Raw genomic sequence first — 25,142 nt, 5'->3', positions numbered from 1 at the left:
AAAATGAATACATGTGAAACTTCTTGGAGGTGCTCTGATATCTCCCCTCCCTGTCTGTAGCCATTTTATTTTCTTAGAGGTCAGAATAATGCAGCATATTTTATCTCCTGCTTGGTTAAGTAAGAATTCACCTATCTCAAATATGCATGTATGTACTCCCTATCAGAGTAATTATGTCAAGGACACTGAGCTAATTATTTGACAGCACTTGTGAGGAGTTCCTGGGCATGTACTCTTTATCTGCAGCAGTGTTGACTACTGTATAGTGTTGCGCTCATAAAACCTTATCAGAGGAGCTTGAAGTACTTTTGACATGCAAGAACAAGCCCCGAAGCCGCACTTGTGTTGGATAACACTTTAGAAGCCTATTAGTTACTGTGGATGTTGCTATCTTTTTTCCCCCGTTTAGGAATTTAAATATTTCTCTCCATGTGTCATTCATAACTCTGAAAGATCCTCTACACAACACTGATAGCTCAGTATATTTACAAAATTTCTGGTTCATCATGATCTATATCATAATCTGGCAATATGCTGTTCATTGGCATGCACTTATTTTCCATTTGCAAGGTAAACGAGAGCTATTTTTGTTGTCAGAGTAATTTAACATATGCATTACTTAATCTCTGAATTTTGATAGTTCTAGAGAAACCTGCTCCTAATTCAAATGAAAAACAGGCAGACTAGACCTGTGGCTTAGACTTTGACCTGACAGTGGCTCTTGAGGATCTGACAGAGATCATTCATATCATCTGCTACCTGGTTTTATTTTAACTAGTGATGCCATATATTGAACTGCTGAAAATTTGCATGCACTGCCATCAAGCTGTAGCCCCTTTCTTCCCAGCTTTCCATATGGAAATGAACTCTCCTAAGTTTTTATATTCTTTCTCTGTTTCCTTCCCCTTAGCCTTTTTTCTTTTTTAACTACGCAGCTGCTGCTGTTCTAGAACAGCATTTTACTTAATTTTATTTTTTTGTTTCCAGGGAGAAGAATACATACTGTCGTTTCCTTGCAACTGAGAGATGTGCTTCTTGGTCACTGAAAAATTGGATATGTTGACTGTCATCTCTATGACTTGAGGTCTTCAACAAATTTCACTTGACCCTTCTGGGCAAAGGCCAATCAACTACCACCTGGCTGAGTAGGGAATCGGAAGATTGTGGTAAGTTGTGGATCTTGTTAAAATGGAATGGCTCAGTTATGTTTGTGGATCTCGTCTAAATGGTAAGTGTGGGAGAACAAATCAAAATGAATCTTAAGCCACTTTTATGCAAGAGTTTTGGTGCAATTTAAATGTATGTGGCACCATCTATGAACATAATACTGTATAGGGTTTCCCCAAGGGCTCACACTTTTAAAATGATGTACAGTTCTGCACTATGCTGACCTGGCATATTGGTGAATGGCATATTGGTGCATTAGTAGAAATGGAACTAAATCTTCTGACATTGATCATCAGAATGATTCTGTGGGTGCAGTCCTGTAAGAAAGAGTAATGCCAGACATGGATGTCAGTCTGGTCGAAAAACATCACTGTGTATTATAATTATTCTTAATTAAATTATTCAGTGTTTGATAACTGATAGATAAACATTTGAAGCAACTGCACAGAAAATTATTCCTTTGAGGTGACAGCAGGTGATTTGTAAATGCTATCTGTGGTGCTAGATCTATAATGGCTCAGCCAGGCGTACATTTGATATTCTACTTGTCAAGTGATGAATGTGTGACTCTGTTGACCAGGCTTCTGTGTCCCAGAATACTGCATGCCAAGGTCACCAGGACTTCATTATGCAGACCATGTGCATTATGTAGCTGAGGAGTTGCCAGCCTGGCAGTAGCAGGCACCATGGCACCTGCAGTGACATTCTTTCTTTTTTTAGAGTATGTTTCTAGCCCTCCTAGAAAGAAAGTTATGAAGCAAGATGTGTAGGCACCCTTCTAAATGATTTCTGCAAAAAGAGCAAGCTTGGCTGGCCCCACCTGTCACCATTTTTAGTCAATAAGTGAAGTGGTGATTGAGTGAGTTGTTTGGACACCAGGCAATGGCAAACCTCAGGACCCCAAGCAGAAATTCAACAGGTTCAACCTTTTCCCATATAGAAATAAACTTGTGGGGAAAACTTCACCATTGTACTCTCTCTCCTATTTTGTGTTACACCATCATCTCCATGGCAGACATGTTGTGGCTGGTGCCGCACTCTAAAAAGGTTCATGATACCTGCTGTAGCATTTAGGAAGTTTATGATTTCATGTGGTTTAGGTGTGACTTTTGGATGTAAATCCTGGCCTTGGGCCTTGGGCTTGCCAATCAAAAGGTTGGCGGTTCAGATCTCCGCTATGGAGCGAGCTCCTGTTGCTCGGTCCCAGCTCCTGCCAACCTAGATAAATAGGTACCGCTGCGGCGGGAAGGTAAATGGTGTTTCCGTGCTCTGCTCTGGTGTCGGTGTTCCATTGCGCCAGAAGCGGCTTAGTCATGCTGGCCACATGACCCGGAAAAACTGTCTGTGGAGCAGACAAACGCCGGCTCCCTCGGCCTGTAAAGCAAGATGAGCGCCGCAAGCCCAGAGTCATTCATGACTGGACTTAACTGTCAGCGGTCCCTTTACCTTTACCTGGTTGTTAGAATACTAGTCCTCAAAGCATTTAACTTTTTCGCCCCAGTCAAACGATGCTTAAAACTGCCGCCCACAGGCCATTGGCAGTTTTCAAACATCCTTGAGACTGCAGTGAAAATAAATGAGGAAAATTCTGAATAACCAAACATACACTGGCAAACCAACCAATTCTTTAGATTAAATTTTAAGTAAAACCTGCCTTGCCTTTCCAGCTGCAGCAGAAGCTCCAAAGAAACCCCTGGCTGTTTCGACAATTATTTTTCATGTGGGCTTATAGCTTTATTGAATTGCAGCCACAAAGGACAAATACACTTGAATATATATATATATATATATATATATATATATATATATATGTATATATAATTCAGAAGCTCTTCAAGTACCTTCTCATGTGGTGGCCTTAAGGTAGGAATAATGCAATAGTTGGCAAAGAACAAGAGAGCTGCAATAATTGCCACAAACACACACATATGGCAGGGCTTAAGCTGGTGGAGCTAATGCTGTTTTCATTGTTTTCATTGTAATTATATATATATATATATATATATATATATATATATGGAGAGAGGGGGCATGTTTTAATTCTATTAATGTTTAATGCTTTTTAAAGGACTGTTTGTAGTTTTTCTTACTTTATTTGTAAGCTGACTTGAGTCCTTCTCAGGGCAGAGGTGGTTTTAGGGTAGTTCAACTGGTTTGGCCGCACTGGGTGCTGTGCTGCAGGGGACACCACAACAATGTTGTAGAATGGGATGAGAGGTGGAGGCAATTTTAGCATTGCACAAGGTGCCACTGAAATTTGAAAACCCAAAGTCTGCCACTGGTCAGGGAGAAAGGCAGGATATAAATAAACTAATAATTATTATAATAAGGCCTGTACAGAGGTTACTTAGACTCATGGAATTGTAGAGTTGGAAAGGACCCTGTGCATTACCTAGTCCAACCCCTTGCAATGCAAGAATCTCAACTAAAGCATCCCTTTAACCACTGCATAAAAACTTCCAAGGAAGGCTAGTCCGCCATCTCCTAAAGCAGACTGTTCCACTGTGACATATATTATAGTAACAGTAATAATCAAAGTGTTTGAAATCTAAGGAAGCTGGTAAAAGGTATTATCTGTAGTAGTAGTAGTAATAATAATAATAATAATAATAATAATAATAATTTATTATTTGTACCCCGCCCATCTGGCTGGGTTTCCCCAGCCACTCTGGGCGGCTTCCATAAAAACCAAAAATACACTAAAATATCACAGATTAAAAACTTCCCTGAACAAGGTTGCCTTAAGATGTCTTCTGAATGTCAGGTAGTTATCTATCGCTTTGACATCTGATGGGAGGGCGTTCCACAGGGCAGGCGCCACTACCGAGAAGGCCCTCTGCCTGGTTCCCTGTAGCTTTGCTTCTCGCAATGAGGGAACCGCCAGAAGGCCCTCGTCGCTGGACCTCAGCGTTTGGGCAGAACGATGGGGGTGGAGACGCTCCTTCAGGTATACTGGGACTTGTTCGTTGTTAACCCTGGTGGTTCTTTTGCTTATAAGAAGATGCAATAGACCAGACATGTGCAACCGGTCGACTGCGATCGACAGGTAGATCCCTGGGTGCTCCTGGTAGATCACTGTCGATCATGGGACCCTTATCAATTGTGGGATTAAAATAACGGTTAAATGAATGTTTCCGACCCCTGTCTCTGTTCCTCCATGGCGTAATGTGTTTGCGCGTTTTGCATTTGTCGATGTCGATTGTTGATACGATGATTGTCATTCCTCCCCTTAAAAAGCTCAACAACTTTGGTCTGTCCTCCCTTTCCACCCACCCACCCCATGCATGTTCCCCCTCCCTCTCATGTCAACAGGTAGATCACTGCCAGTTTTTTTTTTTTATAATGGGAGTAGATCACAGTCTCTTGGGAGTTGGACTTGCCTTCAATAGACAGATGCTGCCTTGCAGTTCTTCTAACATTGGCCAATGTGCCACCTCTTGTTGAGATGTATGAATCCCTCCTCCACCTGAATTACATCTGGGCTAAAAATGATGAGAGTTGCTGGGTTGTTGTTATTAGTTCTAAATTAGCTGATAACATTCTGGAACATTTGGGCAATGCCACTTTGGAATTCTAGATCCTAAGCAACCGCAGGGTACCCTTGTGTGTTGTGCATTATGATTCCAGATGCCATGGCTCCTGATTGGCTGCTGCAATATGGAAATGGAGGGGATGTCAGCTGATTTGACAGCATTGGCACTTGTGGGGAGGGATGCCAGTGTTACCCATGATACCATGGGCTGCATCCTTCATTCCCCAAAACTTTCCCATTAAATAGAATGAATCCTGATGCTGTAAGTGACATAGGGCTTCCAAATAGGAATAGTGGAAATGGGAAGCTCCGTTCCCCAACCAGGCAATGGGAAAGCGTGTTCTCCTTCATGGAGAGCACGTGTTGCGGTGGGGGCCGCCAGGACACTCCAAAGTTGGGGGCGGGCTAATTAATTGTTGGCCACTGATGCGATTGGGGCTTCCCTTGTTGTTGGGAAGAAGTTAATGTTGCCATTTATTGATTGACAGCCAGAAATGCTAAAACTCCTTGCACGAGGCTAGGGCTTCCTCTTTTTGCCCATGCATCGGATTGCCCGTCCCTCCCTCCCTAGAATAGGGTTGTTCGCTTTAACCTTGCTATGCCTGTCATGGGGTCGTCTGCTCTTGGGGCAGGGGCCCAGTAGGAATTTTGTCCATCTGGCTGATTGGCTGGGGCCATTTGGTTTTTGCCTACTGTGTAGCAAATCGTCACAACTTGTAAGGTTTGCGGTTAGGCATTGGTTTATGGTTTGGTTGGTTGAGGGGCATGGATTGGCTGTGCCTGCCCCTCTAATGCTGCTGCTGCAAGGGATTCCGTTAAAGGAATTGGGAGCTAACTATTTCTTGTCCACTCTAACAAGGGGGCTCGGGCCATAGCAATGAGCTCCTGGTTGCATTTGGGGAGGGCTGAGGGCAGGTTCCCTGCTCCGACGCTACCCCCAAGTGTATTCCCCTTTTCTGACTTTCGCATTGTGCGGAATGTCAGTCTGTCCCCCATTGTGGGGGGCAGATAGTCGCAACCAATGCCTACACAACCACTCACAAATTTGTATTTTAATAAAGTTGTGGCCAAAATTATGCCAAAAATCTTAAACAAAAATTCTGTGTGATGTGTGAGTTATTGGGGTGGCCCTGGGGACCTCGACACGCAATACTAGCTGTTAGGGAGACAGGACAGTGTCTCATCAAGATCAAGGGTTAAAGCTATCAATATCTAGGCAGGCAGAAGCAGCATCTACTGACCCCACTGACCTGGATGAATGGATGCTTAATGAATTGATGCAAAAGTGGGATATCATTTGGAAATATACCTCATTATTAATTAGAAATGGATTAAGAGTTTTGGACAAAGAGCAATAAGAACAAGTGTTATTGTGAGCTCTGAAAATCTGTATTATAAACCCAATATTAGTGAACTTCATCAGCGTCTCTAGTAGTGAAATGGGTATCTTTTGCATCATTTGTATTGATTTCAAGTACTGTTGAAGCTTAAAAAAACATGATAGCATATAATTTGCTCTGCTTGGGAATTGAAAGGAAAAACTATTTATAGCAAGGATTTAAAAGTCTTTGTGCTGGCAAATAATAGCAATTCGTTTACTGTTTAGTACGTTCCCCTGAATCTCACACATGACCTTTACAGTAATTAGTAATATAATTAGTTTAGCACTTAGAATGACGGGCTAATACGACATCATGTTCCTTCATAAAAATGTGCTGAGCAAATATTGATGGAGAGATAAAGGAAATAAAAGTCGGCTGCTTGACCTTTTTCCCTCTAGACTATAAAATTTCAGATGGCACATTTGGTGAGACATACTAGGAAGAATATAGAGCAAAAGCAGAATAGTGCTTAACAGAGATATGTTAGAAATGGTATGGAACTTGTGATCTGCTGTGTGATCAAGTGTAGAAATATCAGAGGAGAATACAGTTACTACACAAACCTATGCATGTCTAATGTTTGAGAGTAAACTCCACTGAACTTGTGGGACTTATTTCTGAGATGATTTATGAAATTAATAATTCTGCAAATATTTTAAATATTATCTAAAAAACAGTGCTTTGATTCTTCAAGCTATTTCACAGTTAGGCCAGTTGCACATGTGAACCTCAGCAATGATTCAGTTCTGTATTCATAAACCTTGTTTTTGAATGAGAAACAGGATATAGTTATGTCCAATAATGATTCAGATCTGCATAAATTTATTTCCTTGTCCGTGCTTTTAAATAGAGACGATCATGTACAATTAAGCCAATTGCCTGTGTAATGTGAAGAATAATTTATAAGAACTGCACTCCTATCTCTGCTTTTGAAGAGGCAACACAATGTGAAGTTTCAGGTAGTAATACATATGTGAGGCACGCAAATTATTCAGAGCCACTGTAGCAGAGAAATAATATATCTGCTTCTGCAGATAAGCATCCTGAATGTGCACTGATGTTGTCCCGAAAAGTGGAAATATCCATGAAAGTAAAGGGATTGGGTTTGCACATCCCTACATTTAATGCACGGGACACGGGTGGCGCTGTGGTCTAAAGCACAGAGCCTAGGGCTTGCCAATCAGAAGGTTGGCAGTTTGAATCCCCGTGATGGGGTGAGCTCCCATTGTTTGGTCCCAGCTCCTGCCCAATTAGCAGTTCGAGAGCACGTCAAGTGCAAGTAGATAAAGAGTTACCGCTCCGGCGGGAAGGTAAACAGCATTTCTGTGTGCTGCTCTGGTTTGCCAGAAGTGGCTTAGTCATGCTGGCCACATGACCCGGAAGCTGTCTGCGGACAAACACTGGCTCCCTCAGCCTATAGAGTGAAATGAGCGCACAACCGCGACTGGACGTACCTTTATCTTTACATTTAATGCAGCAAATTGAATGAAGACATAAGAACATCTGACCAGCCCTGCTGAATCAGACCAAAGACCCATCTAGTGTTCTCTTCTCATAATGGTAAGTCAGATGTCTATAGGAAGCTCAAAAGCAGAACCTGAGTGCAACAGTGCTCTCCCTACTTGTGATTCCCAGGGAGTGGTGTAGCGTGGGTTGCCAGCACCCCAGGACTGTGTGGAGGGTAGGTGGGAGGGAGGGAGGGAAACAGAGTATGCATGTGTACTCAACTGCCTAAAAACATTGCATCACCCAAAAGATTACAGGTGCAGAGATAAGAAAGGAAAAGTCATTTTGTCGTCTAGAGAGGTCAATTCCTGGTTCACGTGGAGAAACATCAAACTAACCCAACCCACAGACTTATCCTCCCTCTCTCTTCTCTAATCCCAGACTGACTTCTTAACAACTCTAACTCCTCTTCTTGGGTTCCTATTGGTTGGTCATTTAACCCTTTCCTTATGAACCCAGTATGATGTCACACACCTAGGAGGGCAAACGCCACACCATGATTACCTTAATCCTCCATGAATTTTGTTCAAATTCATGGAGGATTAAGGCAATTATGGCTACTAGCCAAAATGGCTATTCATCTCTTCTAAAGTCATTCCTGTTGGTTTCCATCACTACATCTTTTGCTAGGAAATTACATAACCTACGTCTGCACTGTGCCACAAGTACTTCCTTTTATCTGTTTTCCAATATTTGGCTTCATTTGATGACACTGAGTCATCCAATTATGAGACCGGGGAGGGGGGGGACTATTTCTCCACACCACACATAATTTTATATGTCTCTATCAAGTCCCCTCTCTCTTGCCTCCCCGCCACACACTGCCAAACTAAAAAGCTCCCAAGGTTGCAACCTGTCCTCCAATAGAGTCGTTGCTCCAACCCCTTGATCATTTTGGTCGCCCTTTTCTACACTTCCAGCTCTACATTTTCAGCTCCAGGCCAAGTCAAAGTGCTGGTTTTGATCTACAAACCTTATGTAGCTCATTATCCTCATTGCAGAAAAGGGGAAACAGAGAGTCCAGCAGACAGGCAGCCTTTTCAAAGACTGTGGAGATTGTGGATGGAACTGATTTCCCTTCCTCTGTTCCTCGAAGATCGGGAGAAACGGCAAAGTGTGTTGTTCTGAACAGGCAGGCAATTGCATTCTGGATGTCTCTGTATGTGGGGGGAACAGACTCACATGCTGTCTCAGGAATGGAGCTCTGTTTTAAACAGGTGTTGAACATCAGGTGAGCTGTGAGTCTCTCAAACCACACTGCAAACAAGTGCAGCAAACCCGGGTACCTGGAAGAAGGTATAGAGTTATAAAGGCCAGGACTAGCCGTCTGAGAAACAGTTTCTACGCTAATGCAATTCTGGTTGTAAACACAGCATAGTGTATTTTAAAATGGGGTTTTAGAGTTTTTAGGCATTTTTGAATGTTTTATGTAGTTTTTATGTAGTTTTATGTAGTTTTTATGTAGTTTTATGTAGTTTTCAATTTCATTGTTCTGCAAGGGATAATGACAATAAAGATATCATTATCGTTATCGTTATCGTTATCTGTCTGCTGCTAATTATGACCTTTCACTCCAATACTTTACCAAAAAGCGCTATGGCTCAACTGATAGATATTGGAGTGAACAAGCTTCCAGAAGCACTATCATGTTAGTTTGGAATTTTAGCTTCATCCTAAACTCTAGAAAACCATTCTGCTAAAGGAGGAGAGGTCTCTTTCTTCCAATAATTAACTGTATGTGTCTTGGACTGGTATTTTCAAGCAGAAGTCCAGTGTGCCATGTTGATTTTTTTAATACTGTTTTAATTGTATTAGAGTTTAATTACATTTTTATGATGCTAAATTTTCAAAAAAAAGGAAACCTTTAAATTAGATGACAGTGTTTTGTTTTTTCTCCAAGCAAGTATGCCAGACTCATTTACATTTTTCTTCTGTGTTACAAGTGCTCAGCCCTTTTCCTTATTATTTCAGAAAAGCATTTGCAGGATCGCTAATGGAATCTATACGTGAATTCCCCCCCCATACTATCTACTTGACAAACACTCCCCCCCAACAGAGTTATCTTAATTATTTATCGTTTATTATTATTTCTTCAATTTTTATATCCCACCCTTCCTTCCAAAAGTGCCCAGGGCAACCATAGATTCTCAATAATTAAAGCAAATCTAATTTAAAACATTGTAACAGAAGGCTTGGAGATTCACTAATTTTCTGCTCACGTTACTTCTTTATTCCCTGTTTTTGTAATTTCCTCACATCCAAGAAAATATGATTCCACCTCATATAGATAGGACTGAAGCCCAGATAGGGACATTGTATATGAGTGTGTGTGGAGGGGGGTTGGGATGATGCCCAGTGCCCATGTATCTATAGCCTGCATATTTCATGGACCCTTTTCCACATCAACATAAGCCTGTAGGTCTTCTTCAAATTGAATCTTGAATGTGTGGAGGAATTTAGATCTCTCTTCCAGATCTGTACTGGAACATTTAATGGACATCTGCACAGGGCTCTAAAATCTTAATGTTATCAATCTGGTCATTATGTTAACAAGAGGTCACCAGAGGAATTGGGACTGAGTAATATTTGTTTTGTTTTGGTTTGGTTTTCCCAAGTCAAGAAAATGGGCTGAAATCAATTACAAGCATTTTCTGTTATTGTCTCACATTATTAAAATTATACCATATAGTGTATTTTACGAAAATTCTTAAGTAACCCCTTTCTATTTAATATACGCTTCCTATTCACAGAATGTAAAATGTCATAATCATATACTGTGAGATATTCACACTGTGAATAGAGTTGAGCTGTGCTGAACTTTTATTTGTCTTCCTAGTTTGTTCCATTTGGAAGTGACGGATTGCTTTTGAGTAGAAGGTGAAAGCCTGTTTGCAGCAGAGGCCAAGGTTCACCAGACAAGTGCTGAGAATAGGAAGTCTTCACACTGAGTATCAGGCTGAACAAATCTCTTTGGGAATGAGATCAAAGTGAACTGGTGTCAAGGTTTTTATGAAGGGGGAGATTGGATTCCTGGGAGAGAGGAATCTTAACATAAAAAATGAGGTGAACATTATCTGAAGAATATGTAACAGGGATCACTCCATTTGTTCAAGGTTATCTATACATCTGAGAACATTACAAAAGACTCTGAAATAAGCTTAGCCATCATGGAACAAGAGATGAGGTCCTCTTGTGGATCAGGAACTTCTTAAGTAATAGGGAAAAGAGAGCAGGAAAAAATGAACAGTTCTCCTGATAGGAGGGGTGTTGAAAGTAAAGTCTTTAAAGGATCAGTATTGGGAAATGTGTTTTTAAATTTATTTATAAATGATCTGAGGGTTAGGGGGGAGCAGTGAAGAATTGTGAAGTGCTTCAAAAGAACCCCTCCAAATGGCAAATGCAATTCAGTGTAAACAAGTGTAAAGTGAGACATGATGGGCAAAACATCTTAATTTCACATGTAAACTCATATGGTCCAAGCTGGTGGTATGAGACCTTGGGGTCAGAGTGGATAGCCCAAAACATTTGTGTAGCCCTCTTCTTTATCCCTGATACTTGTTTGACTTTCTAATGGCTATGACAGTTAATACAGTTATTTTCAGTGTCAGTTATTCCAAAACTTTGTGTGTGTGTGTGTGTGTGTGTGTATTTTAATAGATCATTCAGCAATCAATAGGAGGTATATATAGCTGGAAGTGAGGTACCCCCATCTCCACATACAGTTGCACATAAGACTGCATTTATCCATGCTAAGTTTATTAGATATTTCTTTTTGCTTGTTTTCCCTGGAATTCCCTAGAGAATGTGTAAAACCTAAGTATCTTAAAATGTTTTTTATACAAGCTGCTACTTAATTGTTCATGCCCTGTTCAATCTGAATGTGCTGAATAAAAACACAGATTGCTGTCAAGGCCTTTTGGGTGTTGCATGCTACTTGCTTCAGAGGAACTGGGAATTTCGGTAGGTTCTTTGGCTTATATTCAGGCACCTCTAGGCTGTGGGACGCGGGTGGTGCTGTGGTCTAAACCACAGAGCCTAGGGTTTGCTGATCGGAAGGTCAGCGGTTCAAATCCCCGCGACTGGTTGAGCTCCTATTGCTCAGTCCCAGCTCCTGCCCACCTAGCAGTTTGAAAGCACGTCAAAGTGCAAGTAGATAAATAGGTACCGCTCCAGCAGGAAGGTAAACACCGTTTCCGTGCGCTGCTCTGGTTCGCCAAAGCGGCTTAGTCATGCTGGCCACATGACCAAGAAGCTGTACACCGGCTCCCTTGGCCAATAAAGCGAGATGAGCGCCGCAACCCCAGAGTCGGTCACGACTGGACCTAATGGTCAGGGGTCCCTTTACCTTTACCTAGGCTGTAGTCTCTGCTCCTGGAATAAAAAGGGTCCTGCATTTAGAACTGTAGCTATTCTATTTGACATGGCAGCTTTGTGTCAAGTCTATAGCGTGACATTTCCTACCATCCCCTGTCCCATACTGTTGGCAGCTGCTAGTGTTGGTGGAGGCGAGTGATCCATAATAAGATTATGTCACTGCATGAGCAACATTGTGGGAGGTGGGAGAACTGGCATACAGCTGCCATTGTTGCTGGCATCCTTAAAACACACACACACACACACACACACACACACACACACACACACACATATATATATATGTATATATTTCTAGTTGATTCCCAAGAGCCAGTTTTCATGTTCAGGAAGGGCAGACAGTACAAAATCCCAAGTCGCAAGGAGGTTAGATTGGTCTCAACTAGGGCCAGGGCCTTTTCAGTACTGGCCTCGACTTGGTGGAATGCTCTGTCCCAAGAGACTAGGGCCCTGCGGGACTTGACATCTTTCCACAGGGCCTGCAAGACAGAGCTGTTCCGCCTGGCCTTTGGTTTGGACTCAGTCTGACCCTTATGTTTCTCTCCCCTGCATTTTAAATTGTATTTTTAACCTGTATTTTAAATTGTTTCTCTCTCTCCTCTATTATGTTTTTATTGTCATTTTACTGGTGTTAGCCACCCTGAGCCCAGCTCTGGCCGGGGAGGGCGGGGTATAAATAAAAAAATATTATTATTATTATTATTAACCCCCCCCCCGGACCACAATCTGCATTGCAGCTCAGAGGAAGATGAAACAGCACTTCGCAAGCCATTGCCACCTTTGCTCCTGAAGCATCCTGGCAAGAAGATGTAGACTTGCCCATGGTCTCCACTTCAGAGGACATACATCATAGGCAGCCCTCATCACCCCAACAGAGTGGAGTCAGTGACTGCACAATAGGGCAGTGGCCCTTTGTGCAACAGACAGATCCCTGGAGAGTGCAGGAATAACAGGAGAAATCAGGGCAGGCAGAATTCATAAGGTCTCATAAGATGCTGCTAAGGCAATAGTTCCCTTAAAGAGTTATTGCCATCAGGGAGCTCTCCAAGGTCCTGTTGTCTTTTTCCCTGCCTTCCTTGCCTTGCCCTGACCTGTACTTAGACTAGACTCACCTTACTTGGCGTGTTCTTTTCAATAAGTAGCAACTCTGCTCAAACCATGAATGGTTCAGAGTCTGTATCTCATCACTTCCCCAGGATCCCAGTCTGAAAGAAGGAACCCTTGAAGTAATACAAGGAACCCTTGAACTAATACAGGGTGCCTGTATTGATGAGATCTATCACCTGGAAATAAAATGGCTCCTATGGGCAAATAAAGGTTCCTCAACCTTTAAAAGCAAATAAATAAGTAAATGATGAGCATCTCAGTCCTGAGTTACAAGTATGAACTATATGTTTTGCAAATCATCGCACTCTTGTTAGTATTCCATTACATAACAGTTCAGCATTTGTGCGACAGACATTTACAGCGTACTGATTCACCTAGCGTCTCTCTGCCTTTCTCACTGGAATAAATATGGCATGTATTAAAAGATACGCTTCGATAAACTCTCATTGAACAAGTCTATTAAGGAAATGACACACTGGTGTTGGGTGCAAGGATCACAGCCAGACATTTTAACAAACATTTATAACCAAGGCTTTTACCCCCCTTATCCCTGAGACAAAAGGTTGCAGTTTTGTTGTTCAAAACATCAAAGCCAGTTGTAAAACGGGACTTCTGAAAATCATTGTGATACCCAGCAGGCTTGCTTTAGGGTACAGAAACACTTGCCGCTGTTGAAAAGGCTGTCACTCTCAGCAGCCTGCTCTTGGAAGTTGGCACGCAGGGAGTAGAGCTGATGATCCCAGCCGGATTTGGCAGCAGTTCACTTGGGCAGGTTCACAAACTGGTTGATTTGGAAAGCCCAGGGTCAGAACAGAGAAGCTCACACTCCAAAAGAATGAAGTTGCATAGACTGAAAGACAAGCAAGAGGATTGGAGGGAAGAAGGAAATCTGAGGAATTAGTAGGGTGACAGGAAGTGACATCTGGGAATCAGTGGAATAGGAATCCACAGTAAGGTTGGAACCTGACATTCATACAGGCCTGACCTAGAAGAAATTATAGCTAGGCTAGGTCAGGAGGAACTAATGAGCTGCCTTGGAGATGAAGCCATGTGGGAAAATAGGACTTCCTTCTTATCTTCACTTTTCAGCTTTGTGTGGCATATCTTCACTTTTCAGCTTTGTGTGGCTTACCAATGCACTTTCTTTTCTTTTCTTTTCTTTATGATTCTCCCCTTCCTCACTTAATCCCCACCAAACTCTGTGAGGTGGGTTAGGCTGAGAGATATTGACAGGCCCAAGGTCATCTGGTGAGCTTCATAGGTCAGTGGGGGATTTGAACCCGGTCTCCCAGGCTCTAGACACTGGGGTCTCTTCCACACTTCTACTTGTGCTGTGCCAATAAAGCATGGTCTGAGAGGTATCCCCACTCCTTTTGAAGGGAAAACCTGCTCTTCAGCGATAAATTGGAACAAATGGCAAACTGGGAAAATCCCAAATAGCCATTTGTTCCAACTGAGCGCTAAACGATGATTTTCCCTGGGAGAAAGGGACAGGACAAGAGGAAGTGTGGCTAAAACCTGACTCTCACCATAAACTTCACAAAATACAAAATATCTATATACCAAAGATCATGACTGGCTGCAGAGATGTACTTGGGGGAGCGTGGCTGGTTTGTTTGCACTGGGTATCAAGCTGAGAGGGCACCATGCCAAAAGGGCACCATAGTGGGTGCCACAATAATAATGAACAACAGAAGGTGAGGGGGGAATACCAAATTTTGGCCTACACAGGGTGCCATTGAAAATATAAAGCCCAAAGTCCACTGTTGTTGGCTTAAGTTAATCCTTTGCATACTAAAGCTTGCATAGGAAGGGAGCTCCAGCTCCAGCTCCTGCTTGCAAATCATAACTGGGGCACAAATGCAGTTAATAATTATCTTAGACCAGTTAACAGAGATTAACTCAGTTATTAGTTTCCTAAATCTGAGAATGTTCTTTACAAAAAGAGATCTTTAATTTTTTTTGCAACCGTTAAGAAACTTCTAAACACAGTGGTACTTCGAGTTACAAATGCCTCAGGTTACAAAGAGTTACCTTGAGTTGAGAACTTTGCCCCAGGATGAGAATGGAAATTGTGTGCTGACGGCGCAGCAGCAGCAAGAGGCCCCATTAGCCAGAGCATGCCTCTAGTTAAGAACAGTTTCAGGTTAAGAATGGACCTCCGGAACGAATTAAGTTCGTAACTAGAGGTACCACTGTAAGTAGAACTGTATCCTGCACCCCTGAATTGGCATGGTGATTGGAAGGCTAGTAGCTTGCGGAATAGCTAACCTTTTTGTTTTAATTTCCATGGAAACCAGATATAAACAAATGTTAGGCTGTGCACTGTTTTCTTTGGGAATATATATATATAATGCACTGAGGCATAATACATGAAAAGTTCAAATTCAGTGCTTCTCCTCCAGGCCATGGAATTCAGTATTATGGAGCCTTGATGTTCATAGTAGCAGCCAGTTACTTTAGGGTTCAGGTTTTGAAATATTATGTTAATGTTGCCCAAGATGTCTCAAAAACAGATAGTTGGTTTCGGGAATGCCTATTCTTGCATTTTATTCCATGTACAAATTCCATAGTCAAACCTCATATGTATGAGTGCACATTTCTAACAAAACCAGAATTGAATCTATACATTCCCCTGTTGCAACATATTATTTGTTAGTGTCTACTCTTAGCTACTAACTTTATTTGTGATAAAGGCTGAAGGTGTTTTGTTTTGTGCTAATTTTCTTTCTAGGAACAAGAACTGACTGTTCTTTACATGAGGCTGTATTTTTAAGCATACTCGCTTGGCAGTAAATCTCACTGACTTGGACTTACTTCTGGTCAACTTGGAGAGGACCGGGCTAAGCAGCCCAAGGGGGCTTAATTCTGGCATTTTTGTGGTGGTCTCTTCCCTCCTTTAAAACAACAACATTGCAGCGAATCCCATCACCATACAAGCAAAGTGGGCGAAACCCCAACAATCCGCCATCTTAATTTATCACAGACATCTCTACTTATAAATCAGCACCAGCAGATTTATGTCAAGGGTCTGTTCTTTACATTGCTTGCAGCAGTCTTGCTGCTGAAAATGGTTTTGCGTCAGACAAATAAAATAATGGTGGCATATTAGGATAGCTGTGGGAATCAGAGGATAATCTAAATTTCTAGCCTGTTTGGTTCATGGTCCATGTTCACTCTTTTATCTTAAGGTGTTTTGTTTTGTTTCAGATACATTTCTGGGGTACCCTAGAGCTGGTGGCCATGACCTTTACAAATTTTTAAATCTAGTTTAATGGCTGGGTCACATCAACTTGATTAGAAACACTATGGAATAAAGGAAAAAGTTGAAATGCCATGATGTTTGCTAGGATTCTCTGCCTGATGTAGACTCAAATTTATATCAGCCCCACCCAGCCTGTATACAGTGATATTGATATATATATATATATATATATATATATATATATATATATATTGGTACTCTCATTTTACTACTGAAATATTGCCCCTCAACGAGGCAAAACTTAGATTCACAAAATGTTTATGGGTATGCGTGCCCCAGGAAAAGAAGCACGAGTAATATAGTAATATAATGACCATAAGATCTGCATGTTGGTATGGAGTAATATTAGAATAATAGACCAATTTTTCTTTGTGTATACCCAAAAATATTTTTTCCACATTTTGCAATGTCAGGGTTATTTTGCAATGTCTGTTATATGAAAAAAGGGGAAAGTGAGTGCAACTCGTTTTAAAGTAATACAGATTATGTCAGTAGAATGAACATGACATGGTGATTAATGGACTTCCTACTCTATTCCTGGGGTATGATCTCTGCAATTAACTGGACAAGTAAATATGGTTGTTTTTTTTCTGATTCTCTGAATGAAGTAATGTTTAATGGTGGCATCAGCGTGATTCCTCTTTCTGGGCATCACACAGAATTTCCATTAAGAATCCTGAAACCCTGAGAGAATTAGTGCTTTCAGAAAGCACATGATGACATTAAGCTGTGGTGGGGTTTTTTGTTTTGTTTTTTGCCAAACCATGCATTATTTTGTGGCCGCCAAAAAGATAACTACATTGGATAATTTAGCTCTGAATTTTTAGCAGGCAGAAAACAGCTCCAGTCCTTTAAGAGCTCGCTTCACACTTTACCACTAAATGAGAAGATAGCAGATACATAAGCATTTATGGTTTCTCCCATTCAGATATTTATTTCAAAGCTTGCTCTGTTCAGTGATAAAAAAATAAATTCCTAACAAATTTTCCTGCTAGTAGGGAGCAGATGCTTAATTCCGACCCTTAAATTATCTACCATGAATATCATCTGCAGTTAGCATTGAGTTTTAGCTGCTGCAAAACAATCTATACAGATATTAAGTGTTGGCAATGAGAAAGCTGTGAAAAACAGGTGGAATATTTATTATTGGCCCCCCACTTAACCCCCCCACAGTGGGTCTATTCTTCCACAATCATTGCTTCAATGTGATTGCAAATATTCAATATTGCCAAAACTAAAATCCAATAGGTTTGGAAAACAGGTGCTTGAATGTTGATATGTTCAAACGAAATTGTTGCTCAATCACTGCTGGGACAGCTCAGATGGTAGAGCATGAGACTTTTAGTCTCATGGCAATGGGTTCAACCCCACATTGGGCAGAAGATTCCTGCATTTCAGGGCTTGGGCTATATGACCCTTGTAGTCCCTTCAAACTCTACAATTCTAAGTAAGGATCTAGGATCTCACCTTTTTGAGTCTCCACATCAAGCATGGATTCATTTTTATTTTAGAAAATGCAAGATGGGAAGCATTGACTAATATTTCCTTTTTGCACGTTTTCCTACTCGATCATATCCCAAGCATGGTGGGGGAGATGCCTGTTTTTCTGAAGTGGGGACAGAAAATGAATCCCCCTTGAAGGGGCATGTAGGCTCATCTCCCTTTAAAGCAGAGATGGGGAATTTGTGGCCCTCCATGGGTGGCTCTGTGAGTTAAACCACAGAGCCTAGGGCTTGCCGATCAGAAGGTCGGCGGCTCGAATCCCCGCGATAGGGTGAGCTCCCGTTGCTTGGTCCCTGCTCCTGCCCACCTAGCAGTTTGAAAGCACATCAAAGTGCAAGTAGATAAATAGGTACTGCTCCGGCAGGAAGGTAAACGGCATTTCCGTGCGCTGCTCTGGTTTCGCTGTACACTGTCTCCCTCGGCCAGTAAAGTGAGATGAGCGCCTCAACCCCAGAGTCGTCTGCAACTGGACTTAATGGTCAGGGGTCTCTATACCCTTTACATTTATGTTGGATTCCAACCCCCATCAGCCCTAGTCTCAGAATTCAATTAGAGATTATAGAAATTGCATCCCACCAATGCTGCAAGAGAAGACTAGTAACATTAAAACATTTCTCTTCTGGAGTTTGAGAGGAATATTTGAGGGGAATGACCGCTCCCCGCTTAAAACGGGGGGCGCCCTTTGCGTGGACGCATGCAGCCCTGGATCTGGAGTGGCCCCATCAGCATAGGCTTTGCCTTCCCTCAGGTGGGATACCTGGAGGTCCCCGCCTACCCCAGTGAGTTGTCCAATCCCACCTGGGGGAAGCGTTGCCAGGGAAACCAGGCCAGGTAGGGGGAGGGATTACCTGCCCACAAAATAGAGGGTGGATCTTACCTGGTAATCCTCACTTGGCTCCAGAGCTTCTCCCATCCTACCCACCCTCAGTTAATGTCTTCTTTTGCAGGTTAACTTTTCTTCATAGGTTTTGCAGGTTAACCTTTCTCCACAGGTATGCGGGCGCTGCTACGATAAGGTCACTGTTAAAGGGCCAGAAAGGAATTTCCCTGCATTGGCAGGTTTTGCCTTTCCCGTAGCAAAACGTCACAACTTTGGCAATATCAGGCCTTGGGCGGAATCCTTTAGTCCATCTTCCTCTTTGCGGCGGTGATACCAGGGTTCCCCGTTAAAGGGGTTTCTGAAGGGAGGCTTTGACCGTACGCCGAAAGGTCGTCATTGCTCTCCCCTGCGGCAGCGGCGTAACGGGGGCGGCTATCTCTGCTTGAACATATGTTCTCCAGAGCCAGCCCATCCCCCCCCCACACACACTGGATAACCCTGATGCTCCCTAGGTCCCCGGCTGGGGACTGGGGAGGGAGAACGCCCAATGCCTGAGCCAAGGTCTACCCACATTTGAAATTTAATAAAGTTGTGGCCAATTTAATCCCATAGCACGTTGTCTAGAGTCGTTATTCCACATGACGGGGGGGGGGGACCACTCGGGATCTGGGGACTCCGCCTGTCCACGCAATGAGAGCCTGTTCCTATAGATGCAGTTAAAGTCATTGGGAGGAAGCTTAGTTTTTATATGTGTATTTATTTTTATATTAAATTATATTAACAGTTGATTTCAGGAATGAGTTGGCTATCTCATTCCTGAAATCAACTGTTAATATAATTTTAGTTTATATTATCAGAGACTCCAGTCTTCTCTGTTCCTCCATATGTCTACAGTTGATATTTCTATGTTGCTACCACTCATTTTGGCTAGGATTCGGGAATATGGGAGGGTTGTGTTCTTCCATTGCCCAGACATGATCCAAAGTGGATCACAAGGAATACAGTGGTACCTTGGACTACAGACTCTTCAGGTTACAGATGCTTCAGGTTACAGACTCTGTTAACCCGGAAGTGGTACCTCGGGTTAAGAACTTTGCTTCAGGATGAGAACAGAAATCGCATGGCTGTGACACGGCAGCAGTGGGAGGCCCCATTAGCTTAAGTGGTACCTCAGGTTAAGAACAGTTTCAGGTTAAGAACAGACCTCTGGAACGAATTAAGTTCTTAACTCAAGGTACCACTGTATTTCACTGTGACAATTGTCAGGTATTCAAAGAGAAGAGTTCGTGATCATTTGGGTCTCAATTTGGGTCTCACACTTTCAAACACCTCAGCTTTCCTCAGGGCCTCAAAGTCTTTCATGGCATCAACTTGTGCAGTGTATATATCCCACCCCCAATTTAGACAATTTTGGAGAATGCAGGTCTCATAGCCAGTAACAAAACATAAAACATTCATTACAATTGCAGTGATGTTAGCTTTGATTTTTGATATGAATAAGGCATTGGTTCAGGTCGAACTATGTCAATGAATCAGTTCATGAACAGCCCTTTCGTGTCTTGCCCTCTTCACCCATAATACAGTCTTTTAGGTTTTGTAGAATGATGGAACTCAGGGCACGTTATCAATCAGTAGCTTCACATTTGAGGTGAAATTCACTCTCTGAAGTTTGTTATTCTAATAAAAATCAATCTGGCCTCTCCGTGACCTCACCATAGGAACGGAATTAATGAATAGGTTTTATGATCCCTTTTTGCTTCCTATTTTTTTATTAGCCATTTCAAGGGAAGTTAATGTCAAATGCTGTATTTTTAAATCTGTCCGGTACTTATGAGAAGAGAAATGGCTCAGAAAATGTGGTTCTTGTTGTTTGTTCTGAAGGCCAGATAAGTCCTTCCATCATCAAATGCAACAGTTTGTGTGCAGTGTAATAGAATGGTTCTGGATGCACAATTCCATTTGCACTGCATTGTGAATGGATGTGTGTGTGACACCCCTTTCCCCCCACCCATACCATTGTAAAGGTGACCCATCTGAATGGGTATTTAATGTAGATACTCATCCAGATATACATCTGCATCAAGCCAGCTCACTTGAACTCCAATCCACTCATATACACTTCTTCTAGATACATATTGCCCTTTCAAGACTGCAGTGTTAGGAAAGGATTTGTGTGGTCTCACAGACTTGTTTACAAAGACCTTCCCATTGAAGATCAAATGGCATTGCTTTGAAGGTTGAAACTGTTGAGGTGAGGTCTCAGTCACACATTTGATTGCTTTTATTTGTCCCAAAGTCCAATTATTGAGAACCATATAAACATATGCAAGCCATATCTGGGGTGCATGGGGTGTTAGGAGAGGGGTGATACCTCTGATGGGAGACCTGTCATGCTCCTTCCGGGGTCATTTGTCCACCTTTGGTCTCCACACGGCACTCAGCTCTCACCTGTGGCTCCTAGAAGCTGTCAGCACACAGAAGCAGCCTGACCCTGGAAAATGGCTTAAACTGGCCAGCTAAACCAGGTGAGGATAGTAAATGGGTCTCAAACCCCCAGTAATTTAGGGACCTCCCCTGCATGCAAACATAGGCGCTGGTGGATTGAGCAGAAGAGACCAATAGTGAGTCCAACTATCAAGAAGGTGGCTTCTGTGTGTGCTGTAGAGAGAAGTGAGGGGCAGATGGGGCTCATCAACCTAGGAAGGCAGCCCATCTAGGAGAAGGAAAACTCTGTTCCTAAGCCACCTCTGCCTTGTGGGATGTGTTTGGGAGAATAAAAGACTAAGGAGTATACCCTACACAAATCTGGAGTCCCTAAGATGGTTGGATGGTGCCTTGTATGTCTTCTTCCAGTTACTCCTGCAGCCAAGCGTATTGCTCTGCTTTCCTTTGGACCACATCAGCGAGGCCAAGAGGGGAGTCTTGTTGTCTGGACAGCTCAGGGCCTCCGTATACACTGCCCAGGCTTGTGTCCTGGGGAGATCACTTTGGTGCTGTTAATGCAGCAGTTTGACTTCACCTCTGGAGGCGTACTCCATTGTCTCTTGAGACAAACAGTTGCCAATAACAACAATTCCTATCAATACTGTCTTGCACCGTGATATAATTTTGGCATAGAGGTCAAATTATAAGTTATACCAGGAGAGCAATTTTTAATCATTTTTAAAACAAACAACACAACACAACAACACAACACAACACAACACAACTAAATGAAGCCACTGGAATGTGTCCTCTAATGTGACTTGGAAAAATGGTGTGGGACAGGATATAAATCACATTGCTATGCCATTTTCCCAAATCCAAATTGTCTTCCTCAAGCTGCTCTTATGACCACATGGGAGAAAGTACAGGTGTGATGTATTTATGCCTGCATTTTTCCTGCCATAGGGCAATTAGCACTTTGAAGGAAATTGATTTACATTAGGGAAAATGATATAGGCAAAAGGGGTTAACCTCCTGTTTCCTGTGTTGTGCAATTTATTCCCCCACCAACCCTGGCTGCATTTAGTATAAAACAAAAACTGGAAATCGATCTCAGATCACAAGGCATACAAGTCGTGCTGCAATAAACATATATGTGCTTCGTTTTATTGAGGCCAAACTTAATACTGATAGCCTGTTCAACAATTAAAGTGTTTGTTTGTTTAAACAGAAAAGCAATGGAATGGCTTTGGGAAGGGATGCAATTGAGATGAGCAGCTATTTTACAGAAAAGGATGCTTTTGTAAAAGTAATTTATTCCCTATTGTAGTCAAGCTGCTGATGTCACAACAGCAAAATAAATGCTATTGTATGGAAGACATTGTTGAGATGTTAAAAAGGCATGGTTACTATATTCTAGAAATCTTAAGAGCACTTTGCAATAATCATTTTCATACAACTTATGGTAGAATATTCCTTGGCATGAACATTTACTGGATAAGGTTCTGTGTTATCTTTCATCTCTTTTTTGTGCTCATGACAAACGATCCGCTTCTTTCATAATTTGAGTATCTGCCTTTCCTTTGCATTGTTCTTTTCTGAAACCCATACTCACTAACCTTTTGGTCGATGTAGCAGGAGAGGTAAAACATCAATTCTTTTGGAAGGATTGAGGGCTGTTTCTCTCTCCTTCTTTTACTAACATACATCAAGCTGTCATGAGAACAAGGTCAAACAACTTTTTATCATGCTTTTCTCAAAGTCTGAGATCTTTTTGAGCCCTAAGTTATTTCTGGAATTTTCCACATCTAAAAAGATATGTAATCACCAAGTGCATTTCCCCACCTTTTAACTAGGATTCTAAGATACTCACCCTGATTCAGTTAAGGAGATTAGTGCATTAAAGTAGGATTCCAAGTGCATACCAGCTTTGGGGATGATGTGCATCCAAATTTGCATTGGAATGTCCATCTTGATATGTCCATGCTGCCTTTCTTTCCATCCATGTGTGATCAGTTGGTCACACACAAATACATTTAAAAAGTGCAATTAGAGTTCGATCTGAATGAGACAGGGCAGCTGTTTATCAGCTCCATCTGGTACGCAGGCTGAGACCCTACCTGCCCACGGACTGTCTTGCCAGAGTGGTACATGCTCTAGTTCTCTCTCGCTTGGACTACTGCAATGCGCTCTACGTGGGGCTACCTTTGAAGGTGACCCAGAAACTACAACTATTTTTTTTATATAATAATTTTTATTGTTATACATTTTATAAATTTCCATCCAATTCTTCGTTCAATCCCGCATACAACAAATCATAGTTATTTTTTGTCTTCCTTCAACGTCTCTGACAATCATCCGTAGTTATACCTTTAATACACATTCCCTTCTTTCGTATTGCCATTTTTCCTCCTTACTCCTATTATTTCTCATAAACAATACTTATTTTCTTTTTTTACAGTGCCTCTTTAAATCCCACTAGCGTTGTATTCACACCACATATATTTTTCAGATAATCCACAAATTTCCCCCAGTCTTCGATGAACTTCATCGAAGACCCAGAAACTACAACTAATTCAGAATGCAGCAGCTAGACTGGTGACTGGGAGCAGCCACCGAGACCATATAACACCGGTCTTGAAAGACATACACTGGCTCCCAGTACGTTTCCGAGCACAATTCAAAGTGTTGGTACTGACCTTTAAAGCCCTAAACGGCCTCGGTCCAGTATACCTGAAGCAGCGACTCCACCTCCATCGTTCTGCCCGGACACTGAGGTCCAGCGCCGAGGGCCTTCTGGTGGTTTCCTCGCTGCGAGAAGCCAAGTTACAGTGAACCAGGCAGAGGGCCTTCTCGGTAGTGGCACCCACCCTGTGGAACGCCCTCCCACCAGATGTCAAAGAGAGAAATAACTACCAAACTTTTAGAAGACATCTAAAGGCAGCCCTGTTTAGGGAAGCTTTTAATATTTAATAGGTTATTGTATTTTACTGTTTTGTTGGAAGCCGCCCAGAGTGGCTGGGGAAACCCGCCAGATGGGCGGGGTATAAATAAATTATTATTATTATTATTATTATTATTATTATTATTATTAATAATATGCTGATTCTCATCACAAGCTCATCCTCAACATTCTTATTTAATTGCTCCCCCCCACTCCATTGAAAAACTTGAAAAACTTTCCTGTTACATGCACTAACTCCTTGGGGAGCACTGGCCACTGGCCTCATACTCAAAGCATTCACCTATGCTAGAGAAAGGAGTAAGAGACTTGGAAGAGAAAAGAGTGGTTTTGTTAAGAGAATATTGAATAAGGACAGATTATAATAAAGATAAGGAAACCCAAATAAAATGTTTTGGGCAGAGCATATGGCAAAATAAAAAGGGACAGCAGGGTGATTCAAGAGCATATGACGAAGTGTGAACACTGTTTCAAGGTTATTGTTTGCAGATTACTCCCCTTTAACAAGTCTGGTTGGACTCAAAATCAATGTGGTAAAAGCGTAGCTGTAGACAATATTGCTTTCTCATGCCATACTGAGGTCTCTGGACACCACAGTGAGTCACCATGTGAGTTGCTATTTTTTTGGCTTACAAGCAAAATCAGAAGCTGAGTCAGCCAGAATAAACTGCAGTTTATTCGGTTTCCCCAGTGTTTCACTGACAGTTAATTTGATCATTATATTTGAGCTTTCACATGACGTAAAAGGGACCATGAAGATCCATCCCCTTGCAATGCAGTAATCTTTTATCCAATGTGGGGCTCGAACTAGGGTTGCCATATTTTAAAAAGTGAAAACCAGGATACTCCTAGTTGTTGAGCATTTTTTAGACAAACCCCAAATTTGTTGAGCTTTTTTTTAAGGAAACCACCGAAATCGAGCAAACCCCAAAGTTGTTTTCCAGTAATGTCCCAGAAAATCTGAACGTATGGCAGCCCTAGCTTGAACCCGTAACCTTGAGATTAAAACCTCATTCTCTACTAACTGAGCTATCCCAGCCTTAACCCAGAAAATTGTGGGAGTTTTGTGTGGTAACTTTCCTGCAAATTTCGCAGGTTTG

General features: G+C 42.0%; 1 protein-coding gene across 6 annotated transcripts in view; it reads left to right on the top strand.

Moving 5' to 3' along the window:
• The window catches only part of CDH18 (cadherin 18), a 639,311-nt gene that overhangs the window by 363,011 nt on the left and 251,158 nt on the right, over positions 1–25,142 (top strand). For all 6 annotated transcript variants that reach the window (XM_079984961.1, XM_079984957.1, XM_079984956.1 and 3 more), the window contains one exon: positions 988–1,166. The gene's annotated coding sequence lies outside the window, so the exon portion shown is untranslated. The remainder of the gene's footprint in view (positions 1–987; positions 1,167–25,142) is intronic.

Source organism: Podarcis cretensis (genome assembly GCF_951804945.1).
Source record: "Podarcis cretensis genome assembly, chromosome: 7".
Lineage (NCBI taxonomy): Eukaryota > Metazoa > Chordata > Lepidosauria > Squamata > Lacertidae > Podarcis > Podarcis cretensis.
This window is presented reverse-complemented; position numbering and strand designations above follow the sequence as displayed.